This window comes from Protopterus annectens, chromosome 2.part1 (genome assembly GCF_019279795.1).
Source record: "Protopterus annectens isolate FY-2018-M chromosome 2.part1, PAN1.0, whole genome shotgun sequence".
NCBI classification, from domain to species: Eukaryota; Metazoa; Chordata; order Ceratodontiformes; family Protopteridae; genus Protopterus; species Protopterus annectens.
In genome coordinates, this window is record NC_056729.1 from 78163700 (window position 1) to 78179771 (window position 16072).

General features: G+C 42.6%; 1 protein-coding gene across 4 annotated transcripts in view; it reads left to right on the forward strand.

Moving 5' to 3' along the window:
• SH3D19 (SH3 domain containing 19) overlaps positions 1-16072 on the forward strand; it is a 2322497-nt gene that overhangs the window by 1830530 nt on the left and 475895 nt on the right. The gene's annotated exons all lie outside the window — the stretch shown is intronic.

Here is a 16072-nt window from a genome sequence, read left to right on the forward strand (position 1 = left end):
TATTTGGCACACTCCACTAGAATTCAAAGGGATTTGATTAAAGAACTTACCAAATCCCTATCTGTGCTCATTACTTCAGAGGTAGAGAGCTGGACTGCCTTACATTTGGCTACCCTACAATTTATTTCAAACTCATCCATGAGGTTTTTCTGTCATGCTCTGAAGGTACCTCAAGGGCAGCAGGTTTAGGCATTTCCATTTGGAAACATGCCTGGATGCACCTGTGTGATTTCGTGGAGCCCTTCAAGTCTTTATTTGTCAATACTCCTTTTGACAGAAGTTCTTAGCCCTAAGGTAAAGGACACACTATCCCGGTATGAGGAAGACTGTAAAACCCTTTATGCTGTAGGCATACATTTTTTGACCCATCAAAGGAATTTTTTAGGAATCAGTGAGGTGGTTGAAAAATTTGGTTCAGAAAGTCCCAGGATCCCTTCCAAGATCCGCATGGAGATAACTCCCCTAGGGACAGAGGAGGGAATTCTAATGGGAGATGCCATCCACATAGCAGAGGTAGCCTGCAGAACCAGGGATCTAGAGATACATTCTCTAACAAGTCCTACCATTGCTCCTGAAAAAAACCCAATTGTCCACCTGTGGAGGCAGTCGGAGGTTGTCTACACTGCTCCAGAGAGCCTGGCTAGAAATGATAAAAGATTCATGGGTACAGAAGATTTTTTTACCCGAGGTTATGTAATACCCTTTTCCCTACCCCCCTTGACAGTAAAAAAAAAATCCCCAATGTCCCACCCATTCAGAGTGAAGCAATAGTACTAGAAATAGACAAGCTGCTAGAAAAAGAGTCATCCAAGAAGTCCCCTCAGACCAAAGAGAGTCTGGAAGTTACTCAAGATTCTTTCTAGAGCAAAAGAAAATGGGGGATTTGAGACCAAATTTGGATCCCAGCATTCTGGACATGTCAGTTCAGTACACCAAGTTCTGGATGGTCATGGTTTAGTCCATTCTGCCTTTTCTGCACAAAGATGATAGTATGTATCCTGAAGATCTATCGAGTACATCCAATCACATCAAATTGAACAGACGCTGCAGAAGATATCTACGCTTTCAGCCAGGTGCCAGTCATTACCAATTCTAGCTCTGCCAATTGGTCTCACCATAGCCCCCAAGGTGTTCACCAAATGTAGTAGCAGCTCACTTGAGGCTACAGGGATTTTAGGTGTTTCCATATTTAGATAACTGGCTCATAACCACTGTGACCAGGCATCATCTGATCAGAACACGAGATTATGTACTCCAGCTATGCTCTCATCTGGGAATTAACTGCAATCACAAAAAATCTGAACTCGAACTAAGTCAGATGTTGCAGCTCATCAGAGCATTATTCGACATGGTATCCTTGATGGCCTCACTCCCTCTGGCAAGGACTCAAAGCATTTGATTCCAGGTCAAAAAGATCATTCAAAGTTCTTCTCTTTCAGCACGACTGATTTTTTTTAAGCACTGAAGTCAATGTCCGCTGTAATAGTTTTGGTTTCACTAGCAAGGTATCACATGAAAATTCTTCAGTGGACCTTGGCGACTTAGTGGTCCATTCTTCACCAACCTCTCTCCACCTATATCAAGAAAACTCAGGACTGCAAGAATTACCTCCTGTGGTGGATATACTTTGGTCAGATTATGCAAGGTCATCCCTTTATTCTCCCTCAGCCCAAGGCCATGGTTATCATGGATGCTTCCCAGATAGGGTGGGGGGCATTTCTTGGGAAGGACAGTCCAAGGCATATGGTCCACCGAAGAGGCCACCACACATATTAGTGTCCAGTGTCCTGGAGATGAGAGCTGTCCTCCTAGCATTGTAGACTTTCCAAGACACTTTTCCCTTTGAAACTACTATTGTGATTCAGGCAGACAATATGTCATTGGTCTGGTACATCAACAAACAAGGGGGAACCAAATCTTACACACTGTGCTGAGAAGCTATGAGAGTGTGATAATTGGTGATCTTATCCAGTCAGTTTCTTATGGCAATGCTAAAACTAAGAACAGCTAACGAAGGGAAAGTAAAACTACAAAAACCCAAAACCTTAATGCCAGAGTGCAAAGAATCTCACTAGGCACATGAGTACTGCAAAACAGTTATTAGGTAAGTGCTTTCTTTCTTTAATTACTAGAACTTCATCAGACCAATAGGAATGCACATTACAGGGAAGTCCAAAATTATAGCAGACAAGTTAATCAGGTCCATTCTAATGTCTCATGAGTGATCACTCAACATGAAAATCACAGAAAGGATTTTCTGTTGTTGGCCAACCTTGCTGCCATCTCTTTGCAGCTCCCCTCAAACCAAGTGCAGCTGTTTTTTTGCCCTAATCCCCCCACTGAGGGGGAATTGCTGAGGGTTGCTGTACTCCACAGTTGGCTCCCCAGTATCCTTTACACTGACCCCCCCCTATATCTGTAATCCCTAAATATCTTCAGAAAGCCTCTCATTTGAAGAGCAGAGTTATCCTCATTACCCCTTATTGACCTCCTCAGATTTGTTTTCTCTTTCTTTGGCCTCATCTGCTTTGAGCCCCATGAATTCTGGATCCAATCCCTGGCCTTCTGTCTCACCCAACAGACTTGATACACCCAGACATTCTTGGCCTAAAGTTGACTACATAGTTTCTCCACTTCCGTTGATTGCTAAACAGCCCAGGCTTTCCTCCTCTCTCTGCCACATTCTTTTATTTTCCCATAAAGCTTCCACTAGAAAAATTTACAAAGTAAATGGAAAAGATTTTTTTTTTTGGGTGGAGCAAAAAGACACTGACCCTTTTCAGCACCAGAACCTAAAGTTCTTGAATTTTTTACTACATTTTTAATGACAACGCTAGCTCCTCAACCATTAAAGTTCAATTAGCTGCCATTTCCAATTTTCACGTAGGGCTAAATAATTCATCTCTAGCCTCTTCCAAACTTTGTAAGGCCTTCATAATGGGAACCTTTCTTTTTAGACCTAATTTTAAAGATTCCACCCCCTGTGGGATTTAAATATTGTTTAACATTCTTTGACTCAATCCCCATTTGAACCATCAGCTAAAATTTTTAACATGGAAGACTATATTTTTGGCAACTATAACCTCTGTTAAGAGTCTCAAAACTACAGGCCCCCACTTCCAAGCCTTCTTATTTGATTTTTCATAAGGATACGGTATCCTTATGACCCAACCCCTCCTTTTTTCCTAAGGTGGTATCAGAATCTAATATCAATGAAACTGTCAACTTACCAGTATTTACAAATTTCTCATCTAAAGAGAGTACATATTGCACCTGCTGGATGTTCACAGACAGTTACGGTTTTACCTACATAGAACCAAAAATTTCATGAAATCAGAACAATTGTTTATCTCCTTTGCAGATTCAGAATTGTGTAAACCAGTTTCTAAAGTGACCTTAACTGAATGTTTAACTGATTGTATTTCCTGTGTCTATAAAAATCGGGGTTGTCTCTGTCAAAACCACTAAAAGCTCATTCCAACAGGTCTATGGCAACTTCTGTATTTTTATCAAGATCTTCCTTGGATGATATCTGCACAGCTTGGACTAATCCTCTTGCCTATTATTCATTACAAATTGGATCTGGTCTCAAGGGGAGAGCAACCTTCTGCTCAACTGTACTCGGTAATATCCTTCCTTAGAGTTCTCCCTCATTTTAAGTAGCTGGGGACTCTGTCCCTTTTGTTGAAGAATGAATGAAAAGGACAACAACATATAAAAAAGTTATGTATTCACCATACGACTCAGCACAGCTCCTCGTGGTGTCCTGCAGAGTTCTACAAGCAGCAGAGAGTGAAAGGGTGACTTTCCTTTGATTTATAAATATTTTTCTGGCTTTCTTTTTTGACTGCTGTATTTCGACTGTATTTCGCCTAAAAGCATTTTCATATTACTAAACTAGCTCTGCAATTTGATCTACTGTATTTGTGTTTGCTTCTGAACTGTTTGCACTTTAAAAAGTTTGTTTTTTGCTTAATTTAACTGTTAGGCTAACACACTCAAGTGCGCTAGCCGATTTAAAGCATTTACTGTTTGTTACTGTAACTTTTTGTCTGTTTGAAACAAAAAAACAAAAAAAACAAAACATCCTTGTTTTCCCGCCTTTACTGAACTAGAATAGTCCAGTCTTCAGATTTTGCTGATCCCTGGGCTGTGTCATAGTTCCTGTGTTGTCCATATCCTTATTTGGATAAGAGGAAGCTTCTTTGTTCACCAGTGGGAGTGGGGAGCACTGAGCAGCCTATTTGTCCCTAAAGGAGTGGTTCCAGCCCAGCAACTTGTAGTTTATTGGCCGTTTTGGGCCATTTCCTAGCTCTTTTCAACCCCCTGCTATAAAGCCCGCTTTAGCGCGAAGTTGCTCATAGAGCAGCATCGTGCAGCGCTGGTTAATCAAGTTTCAACTATTTCTGGCTCCGCAAAGTCTGCTTTTGAATTTTTCCCTTAGAACTGCTCTACTTGCAATCTAAACAGTCTATTCTCTATCTGAAAAGCCCAGCACTTGCTCCTAAAGCATTTTTATACAGGTAAAGCACTCTTAAACAAAAAGAAAGTACTTCATTCACCTAAATCCCCTTGAGTACCCATTTCCCTATAGGTCCTTTCTGACTCAGTTACACAGCAATCCTTTACACTATTCTAGCATGTCGAAGGGTCAGCTGCTGGCGTCCTCTCCTGTTCAGCTGGTGAATCTGGGAATCTTGAGGCAATGTTACAATTGCCTCATGTACACAGACAACCCTCTCCTCCTCCCAACAAATACAAATATATGTGAGAGATGCAACTATATAGCCAAACTGGAGGCTGAGCTCTCTCAACTCAGTACTGGCAAAACCAGTCAGGAGGAGAAGGTAACCACGCACACCACAAACCCAGTCTCACATAGACCTATCACAAATGCAAACCAAACACATAAACACACAAAAACATACTCGGAGGCTCTGATTAAAAATCTACCAAAACAACAGAGGCCTCCAAAGCAGACACCCAAGCGACCACTACCTCAAGACATAGCACATGCAACACATAGTTCACAAAGTCAGTGTGCTAAACAGTCACAGCCCTTAAGGCCAAACAACATGCCAGATACACTTGTAATAGGTGACTCCATAGTCAGACACACTGACGTCCCGCTCACCAGAGTGAACAAGGAAAAGGTTACAGTAAGCTGCCTGTCGGGCGCTAGAATCCGCCACATAACACAAGCACTCGGGTCACTCCAAAGCAAGTACAAATATGACTCAGTCATTGTCTATGCCGGTGTGAATGACCTGAGACTTACCTCCCTGGACTACATGAAAAGAGACATAGAGGAGCTCTCTGATTATGTAGCCCAGGCCGGTATGACCCTGACCCTGAGCAGCATCTTACACTCACCAAGAATGATGCCACAGTACAAAGACAAAATGATCAGCTTTAACAATTGGCTTAATTACTGGTTTCATTCTAAGGGGATCCAATGTCTGTCTGCTTGGGATGACATGCTTGACAAACCACGCTGCTTCGCAAGGGATGGCTTGCACCTGTCACCCCTGGGCTTCCGGATATTGGCCAAGGCTCTTGCCACCCCCATAGTGCCTTTTTTAGGCAAGGCTCAAAAGACAAACCCACCTCCCTAGAAAACACAAGTGAAAAAAAACTAAGGGTAATGCTGCTCAATGCCAGAAGTCTAAACCTCAAGATGCACGCTCTCAAAGCCCTCCTCAGTATGGAGAACATCGATGTCTGTGCAGTGACTGAAACCTGGTTCAAGGCTCCTGAGAGCACCCCAGCACTACCAGGTTTTACCTCATATCATGCTTTCCGGACCCAAAACTTGGACCGAACCACAAAAGGAGGGGGAGTATCCATATTCATCAAAGATACCCACACCTCCAGGTTAGTGGCAACGCACGAAGCATCAGAGACCATCCAGGTGCAACTAACCATAGGCAAAACTGCCCTACAGTTTGTAGCATGCTACAGACCACCCTCTCAAACTCAGTAACCCCACTCAGCCTTCCTGAAGACACTGGAGAGTATGAATGTCTCTCCAAATACCATCATATTGGGAGACTTCAACTACCCAAACATAGACTGGGAACATTACTCAAGCCCCAACACCCTAGCCCAAAGGTTTCTAGAATTCATAAACTCAAATGTGATGGAACAACTAGTCACCATTCCCACAAGAGGAGATAATATACTAGACCTGATCATCACAAACATGGGGACAAAATGCTCCACACCAGAAGTATACCCCTCATTGGTGAGATCAGACCATAAATTAATCTCACTGGAAATCCACATCCCGCCCCACCCCCTGCACAAAAGACCACAGTGAAGAACTTCTCAAAAGCCAACTTCACACTTCTTAAGACTGAAGTGGTATCCTTCAAGGCCCCTGGGCCAATGGAAACCACAACCCACACCGCTGAATCCTTTATAAATGCCTTCTACGGGCACCTTCAAGAATGCATGGATCATGCAATCCCTAATAAAACCAAGACCCATTCCCCAAAGGCAGGCACCCTGTCTGGTGGACCCCAGCCATTAACAAACTTTACAACAGGAGGAGGAAGCTACTACATGACAGAGCAAAATCCCTAAAAGGGAAGGCATCTCTGATCAGTACTAGCAAAAAACTACGATCACTCATAAAATCATCCAAGGCCAACTTTGAGAGAAAAATCGCAAAAGACACAAAAGACAATCACAAGGCCTTCTTTAGCTATGTTAGAAACCTGGGTGGAAACTCCCAGATATGCTCAGAGTTAGTCCAAAATGACACAAAATACACTGAACCCACAGACATTGCCAACATTCTGGCAGACAGGTTCAGTGCAAATTTCTCCCCTCCCACACCCCCAAAAGGAGAAATATCTATCCCAGCAGAGTGTAGCCTCCCTAACATCTCAGATGCCCAGGTGAGAGCCGCCTCTCCAAAGCTAAAACACAGCATCAATGGGACCGGACGGTGTCCCGGCTGTGTGCTACATGAACTCAAGAGGAACTAAACCCACATAAGGCTGCTGTTTAATCTTAGCCTTACTACAGGATACGTACCCAAAGAGTGGCGTGCAGCAACAGTGGTCCCACTCACAAAGGCGGTGCTTCTACGGACCCTGGAAATTACTGCCCCATAAGCTTGACAAGCCTGGTCTGCAAAGCTATGGAAAGGATCATTATGGAACTCATAAACAAAGACATTGGGGACCTACAGACATTGGATCCTACCCAATTTGGCTTTGTCAAGGGCAGATCCTGCCTTTTGAACTTGGTCGACTTTTTTGAAACAGTCACTAAGGTCATTGATGAGGGTAAGGCAGTTCACACAGCCTACCTTGACCTTGCAAAAGCCTTCGACACAATACCCCACTCTGGCATCATAGACAAACTCACCAGCTTAAATGTAAACCCATATGTCACAAGATGGGTTGCAAACTGGCTCAAGGACAGAACCCACAAGGTCAGAATTGCTGGAGCCATGTCAGACTCTAAGCCAGTCACAAGCGGTGTCCCACAGGGCTCAGTCCTGGGACCCCTCTTGTTCGGCATTTATTTTTCCGAGGTGCAAGCAAACATAGGAGGATTGTGGCTGACAAAGTTTGCAGATGACTGCAAACTGGGAGCCATAATTGATACTCCAGCGGACACAAGCATCCTTCACAGAGGCCTCATAGAAACGGATAATTGGTGCCAGAGCCATGGCCTTAAACTGAACGCCAAAAAATGTATAGTCCTACCCTTTGGGAAAAACAAGGTACCCACAAATTACCACATAGGTGGTAATCCATTAAGTACGGAAGAGGTAATCAGGGACCTTGGGACCCAAGTTGACAGTAACCTCTCATTTGACACTCACATTGCCAAGGTGGTTAGGAAGACCTTCTATATTGCCCACCTTATCATGAAGGGATTCACATCTAGATCAAGAGAGGTCATTGTGCCCTGTACTCTTCTCTTATCAGGCCCATGATTGAGTACAATGCCCCATTTGGGATGTATCTTACCCGACACCTGCAGCAGTTGGAAAGACCCCAAAAGTTCCTCACCAAGAGGATAAAGGGTCTCAAACATATGTCATATGCTGCCCGGCTGAAGAAACTCCAGCTCTATTCAGTCGCATACCGCCTACTCAGAGGTGATCTATGCCTGACGTACAAGGCCATGTCCAATCCGGAATTAATGGACATGCTCCACCTCAGAAAATCCAAATCCATCAGAGCCACGAGAGCAAGAGATTTGAACCTGAACACAGAAATAAACAGGACGTGCTGGAGGGACAGATTCATAACCCAGAGGCTCCCTACACTCTGGAACAGAATCCCAGTCCATGTTAGGCAGAGCCCCTCACTAACTCTCTTCAAGAGAAATCTTGACGAGTGGATGGGAGATTGTAGGTTTACCCTGGGGGTCATCTCTGTGTCACTACTAGACAGAGGCACAGTAAACTAAACCCTAAATGGGTGTAGTATTCTCATCCCAAGGGGTGGTGAAAGCCACACACACTCTGGCTAGGCTTATAAATGCCCTAGGGCAGATAGCCTAGTATGAACCTATGAACCTATAACGTTCCATCTGTGTCGTCCATTTTCATTCTTCCTCCAGCCCCCTACCAATTTCATTTTGGAAGGAATGGAAGATGCTACAGGAACCAGTGTTCCTTTATTTTAGCTCCAGATGATGTTATTCCATATTTATATTATATCATATTATATCATATCTTATATTATATTATATTATACAGGTTTAAAAGACAGCAAACAAGATTTGTGGTGTGTAAGGGGACTGATGCGTTATGGGTAAGGGAGGAGTTAGAGAGTGTCAGTGTTTCATGAGCCAGAAGAAGTGGCCGAGTCAGATGCAAGGGTTGGATCCAAACCCATTTGTTGAGGAAGAATGAAAATGGGCAACACAGACGGAAGTGAGTGAATAACTTAAATGTCTAGTTTCAGCTTTTGTGCTACATGCATACACTAATGTTTGGTAGGTTGATCTTTTATATAGTTGTTTCTTGTTTTATCCAGTTGAACCTATGGCACACCTTACAAGACTTTTTGTTTTAATGAAAACTCTTAATTAAAAACCCAACATACCCCCATAACCTATTAACTTTAATACAAACACTCACAACAATGTACATATTCAAATAATGAAGTATAACCATCTTAATAGGAAAAATTGTCTCGACAGCTACACCCACTGGCTTTAATTGATTTTTAACGATGGTTGTCTGTTATCTGTGCTGAGACGCATGGTACAGGCTGTGCTTCTATTTACACTAAGTGCTCTCTGTTTTTGTCTTATCTTTATTCCTCTCTCCGATGTGGAAAACAACTTGAATGATTTCAGAAAACACTGGGCCGGATTCACGAAACCTCCGTGTAAGAGTTAATATGTCTTACACGGAGGCTGCAGTCTAACTGTATGACGTCAGCATGCCATGCATATTCATGAGGGCATGCTGAATCATACCCTAGGCTAACACGGTCCGTGTAGGAAAGTAGGGGGCGTGTCCGAATGCCGAGTCCTGCAAAGGGACACACCCCCAGAAGAGTCAGAGTCCTGAAAGTAAACACCCACGAGCGAGTCTGCGGAAATGTCAAGGAACACACCACACATGCCCTCACAGACTATAAACCCAACTGTAATGTAAAACGTAAAAATAGCAGTTTAAATTTTTTTTTATAATTTCCAAAATGTTTGCCCATAGTTGCGCTCGTTTGCGTGGGTATGCCGTCCGCTCAGCCACAGTTAGTAGACATTGAAAAGCATATAAGATCTAAATATGCAATTTAAGCCAAGTAGCAATAGTGTAGCGGTAGAGACATTGGCCAAAGAGGAGGTAGTCACGGTTCGAGCCCCCACAACATCATTTTCCATTTTTATTTAAATAAGCATGAAACAATCCCGACATATATATATATATATATATATATATATATATATATATATATATATATAAAACTATAATTTAAGTAAAATGTAATGAAATGGGCCATGTATTTTTGAAGAAATCCGACATAATAAAATATAAAAAAAGGATCATAATTGCCCATAGCTTAGCAAGGCTTTAGCAAGCTGAATATGGGTGCCCGTAGGTGAGCAGCACTTTAACAAGCTTAATATGGGTGCCCGCAGGTGAGCAGTGGTTTAACAGGTTTAATATGAGTGCCCGGAGTTGAGCAGCGCTTTAACACGCTTAAAATGAGTGCCTGTAGTTCAGCAGCACTTCACCCAGCATAATATGAGTGCTCATAGCTAAATAACGCGTTACCCAGCGTAAGCCGTTTGCGTGAAGCTGCGCAGCGCACCAACCAGCTTCCCTTCGGGCAACATTAGGCAAGCTGTATCAAAGCCGCCTTTACACAGACACACCTCCTAGCATGTCTAGACAGTAGTAAAATAAAAAAAGCAATGCCCAGGGTTGAACCTGGGATACTGTGCACCATAGGCAAAGTACTGAACCACTAAGCCATGACAGTTGTACTGAGAAATGCAGTATTAGCATATATATAGGAATGAATGGAAATAGAAGCATGACAAAGCAGGTTTTTTAAGCTGATAAATAGCCAAAACGGCCAATCACAGATAAGTGCGGGAAAACCGGCATATATAAGCCCCATAGGTGGGAATACACAGCATAACTGATTGTGGTACCCATTTGCAGTCAGGATGGCAGGTGCAGGAGAGGGAAGTCGCTATAGAGCACAAAGGTGGGGTGTTGAGTCAAAATATATGGTTTGGCTCCTAGTCCATGATCATGAAGCACAACTCATGCAGGTCCAGGTTCACTGGGGTGCGTACAAGGCAGAGGCGTGGAACCGGTTGGCACATGATCTCACCAGTGCCACAGGCATTCCGAGGACTGGTGAGCAGGTCCGTCACCACCATGCGGACCTGGAGCGATGGAAGAAGGACCAACTGAACCGTTGGATCCAGGAGGCCCGCCAAATGCCCAATGCCCAACTACTGAGTAAGTATCCATGTAATTAAGTATGTAAGAAATGCTATCCTAGCCTATAGTATGGAGACGTATGTTCCAATATTACTTCCTTTATATTACAGCTGCAGGTGTTCATTCCGCGAATCAGCGAGCCTATGCTGATAGGCTGCTGAGGTTGCACCACCAGGCAGGTTAGTAATTATTTAGCTGGTATTGTCATAGAATATAAGTGAGACAGATTGTAAAAGAGTTCAGTGTTATAACTCACTAATAAAGGTCAAATAAGCCTAGAAGAAAGATTCTGCTAGTACTGTAAGATTAGATAAGTGATGCAGCCTGGAAAAGAGTGTAATGCAATCTAGTAATAAAGATTAAACAAGTCTCAAATAGAGTTTCCACCTGTATTGTAATATCAGATAACTGCTGCAGCCAGAAAATGAGTGGTAATCAATCAACAAAGGATAGACAAGTGTCAAATACATCCTTGTAAATTCTGCCATATGAAATAAGTGAGTCAGCTGGAAAGGGTTGTTGTAAACCAGTAATAAATGTTAATAAAGCCTAGAATTAAGTACCATTCCGGTCTGTGGTGCGTAGTGAGATCAGGCGTTCTGTGACTGATCCCCTACGCCAGCTTGAGGCGAGGGTGGCGCAACTCACGGGTGTGCCTGCCCGTCCTATCCAGCCCCCAGCACAGCCCTAGCCTGGGCTGTGAAGGCACAGTGGTAACTGCCTCTGGGTGGGGATTTCAGTTCCACTGTTGCCATCTGTTGGCTCATCGGCTTGCGATATCCAAACATCCGTCCCCGTCATTTGTGTTTACCCCCCACATGTGTCATACTCTGCCCCTATATGCATCTTGTTTGTCTTTTCTGTTAACCTCCCCAACCTACCTCCCCAAATATACCTACTTCCTGTAAAAATAAAAAAAGGGCACTCTGTTCCCACAAAAAAATTACGCCCCATACATAGCTGCCCAATTCGCACACATGTCCACTGGACTTGTAAACTGATAATTCTACTTGGCAGTACAACATATTTTGTTGTCCTCACCCCTCTCTCAGGGGTGGAAGGTTTCAAATTTCACACCAAATTTCACACATATGCACAGCTGTTTCTGATAAAGAAATGGGCAGCTATGGGCCTTCCCTACATCCTTCCTGCACATCCCAAATTTGTTTTCCTACTGTCCTACCCTCTTTGTGCCCCCTTTTTCACCACTTTCCTATCTCCCCATTTTCTTTTCTTTAAAAGAAATTAGCGCGGGTGTTAGCGGGAGTAAGCACTTTTATGCAGTAGTCAGCGGGTGTGCGCTTGTGTGCGCATGTGTAAGCATCATGCAAACCAGCACAAACCCGCTTACAACTGCTTAAAAGTACCATAGTCACTCTGTATGACAAGGCCTGTAGTCTGCTCATCAGCAAAATAAAATACCCCTGTCAGTCTCGAGCCCCGGACCTTGGAAACACTAGTCTGCATGAATTACCACTGAGCCATGGCAAATGTACAAGAACTTGGTGCTGAAAGAAATATATCATGAAATACATGGAGTGAATGTAAAGGGAATATATGAAGGCCATTACACAAAGCTTGTTCCCTGAATCCTTACTGGCAATTCTTGTGGAATTGCATTACATTAGTGTAATAAGAGAAACAGCCATGCTAGGAGGTAATAATGTTACAGTAGCACCTTACAAACCTCACACAATATCAGAGCAGTATAAACACCACCATATTTGAATAGGTATGAGGCCAGACTTCCCAACTGTGACTGATTTACAGGGATGTCCCTGATTTGCAAAAAAATGTTACCTGTGCCCCACTGACTTCCTGTGAAATGTACTAACAGTAGGCAGAAAGGTGGGGTATCCCACGTAATGGTGACTGTCAATAAGTTAAAGTAGACACTACTTGCATGTCAGAAATGGTGTAGTAATACATATGCTCAAAATACCCCACAGTCACAACTGCAGAATATCTGAAATATATCACGGGTGTATCCCACTGATATGTACCTTTCCCTGAGGCTGGTCAAATATATACCTGAGAGTATCTGAGGCCTGCAAGTGTCAGAAATACACAGGCATATCAGCCTGTCTGCTGTTACACACTCTGCGAATAGCTGTAGAATTACTCCCACAAGCACTCCCTCATGTAGGAGTACAACACAGAAATATCAAAGGATGTAGCCATCTAACAAACTAATGACAGTATAGCAGTTTACAAGCATTGCATGTGCCTGATGTTCATAATTGTTAGTACAAAATACAAGGCACTAGTACTGCTCAGCAGCAAAATAAAATACCCTTGTAAGTGTCAAACCCCAGACCTTGGACTCACCAGACTGCATGCAGTGCCACCAAGCCACAGCAAACATATAAGAACTTACTGCTGAAAGAAATATATCATGCATTACAAGGAGCGAATGTAAATGGAAAATAGGAAAGCCATAGCAACACATTCCAGTAAAGACAAATATCAGGCCTTCAAGGAGTGAATGTAAAGGGAAAATAGTGAAGCCATAGCAACACATTGCAAATAGTGAAGCCATAGCAACACATTGCAAGAACTACTGTTGTTTACCAGTTAATCCACAACTCCCACACGAAAGTACATACTCCCATGTAAACAGTGTTAGCATTAGCAGGTGTGAGTTAACATACACACTGAGAAGAGTGAACTGGAAAAAGCAACAGTCAGGTTTCAGTACAACATGCATTTCAGTGGCTACAACACAGCCTTAGATATGAGAGACATACCAGCTTTCTGACTGACACAACAGTGTCCACAGCAAACCAGCATGGTCCCCACCTTGCAAAACTGAAAGGCCTACACCTACCTAACCTAACATTTTATAGCAGTGTCCTGAAATCACAGTGAGAACTGCAATTACCACATAGCAGGCTGCATGCAATTAGTAAATGCTGGCCACCAATTGGTGCAGAGGCCATCACATGCACATGTACAGATACCTACAAAAGCAGCCTGTACTGCCAGTCCACACATGCAATAAACCAAGCCAGCAAACCAAAATACAATATTAATGTAAACTACATAATCTAATAATCTACATACTGTGAACCCTCCATATGTGTTAGCAGTCTGTATCTATATGTATATGAAGATGTGCATAGGGCAAGGGACATACTGCAACTGTTAGTGAAGGCTGGACATACATATGTAGTTGAAGGTTGCTATGTGCACATATCAATGTAGGTTGTAGTGTGTGGCATTGAAAACCGCATGCAGTGCAGGTATATGTCATGTGGTGGTGAACTTCTGTGGGACTGAGCCAGTGAGGCCTGCTACAGCTATATGGCTTGAGGACAGCATAATGCATTATGCACAACAGTGTACAATATCATTACAGAATGGTATGTCTCACAACTGTTGCAGAAGTGATATTCCCACCATGAAAGGTGGGCAGTCCATGTACCTACATGTGCATGTATATGTACAGCAATGGATGTTAAGAAGTGTGTGTGTGTGTGTGTGTGTATATATATACATATACATATATCGATATACATACATATATATCTACATATCTATATATATATATATATATATATATATATATATATATATATGTACATAGAGAGGTCTGTATAGATGCATAGAGATATACGGATAGCTAGAGAATACGTATATACATATAGATATAATAGACAAATACATGTATAGATATAAATTTAGATACATACATGTATACAGATAGATATGAATGTCTATAGATATGTATATACAGATATGGTTATATATAGTGGTGTGTATATAGATATATATGTAGATATATATATATATATATATATACATGTATATATATATATATATATATATATAGATATATATAGATAGATATGTATATATTGATATATATATTTATATGTATGTATGTATATATATATATATATATATATATATATATATATATATATATATATAAAGAGAGAGTGAGAGAGGGACATGGGGGCAGATGTACTGCAACAGGTGCCTGGTGACCAAGGCATGGTTCCAAAACATGTTACCCACTAACTACCACATAGGTGGTTGCCTGCCTACCACTGGAGGTGTCAGAAGGGAACATAGGACACAGGTGTACAATAGCCTCCCTTTTGATATCCACAGTGGCATACTAGTCTTGTAATCCCTGTACATGGTACGTGTCATCACAAAAGGTGTGTCAGCTAGGGAAATGTAAGTCAGTGTACCCCTGTACACCTCACAATGTCCAATGCAGTATGTACCTCCCATGAGAACTACAGCAAGTGGAAAGGCCACAGACATACCTAACAAAGACTGATAATGGCCACAAACACATTCCCTATGCAGTCTGACTCACAAAACCACAGCTAGAGTGCCTTGCATACTGCCTACACAGAGGTTACCAATGCTGGACATACAGAGTTATGTCACACCCATACCAGTTGGCCAACCACCATGGCAACACCTCACAATCTGTCCAGCCTATATGACCTAGGGCCCTAATCCCTGTCACCGCACTAAACAGCACATGCTGGAGGTACAGGTTTCTGTACACAAATATGCCATACCCTGGACTAAACCACCCAGCATTAACAAACAAGGCAGCTCCTTAGTAGATGTCATACATACCCCTGATGAGTGTCATGGAGATAGGTAATATGCCCTGTGAGTCACCTGTGTGTAACCGTTTCACAGGAACAAGTAAAATCACAGTACATGTGTACCAAAGGGCAGGGTAGCATATGGCTAGGCTGCCCTAGGCCCAGGGCCAATAGCATAGTACCTAACTATGACACAATGCACACACACGCATGTACTCAGTGCAATATCAGCTATGTGACATTGAATGAGTGTGATACTGACTGTGTGCAAGGTCTGTAAAGGTTGGATAGCTTAGCGTGAGTTTGTGTCTGTCATGGTAGTTGGTGTCCTTGGTGTGAGGCCAGAGAAAGATGCGTCAGTTATTGGGATGCAAACATAGTAGATTGGCATATGTTGTGCTGTAGTTCCCTGTGTACGACTGCGGTGTCCCATCATAGGCAGAAGCAATACATGTATGCTTAGTAAGTGGTACTGCTGTTGAATCCAGCTCACATATGAACTGTTGTACTACCTGATGTTGTAGGCCTAAACACTACAATATGGTGTATGTTCACATTCTGT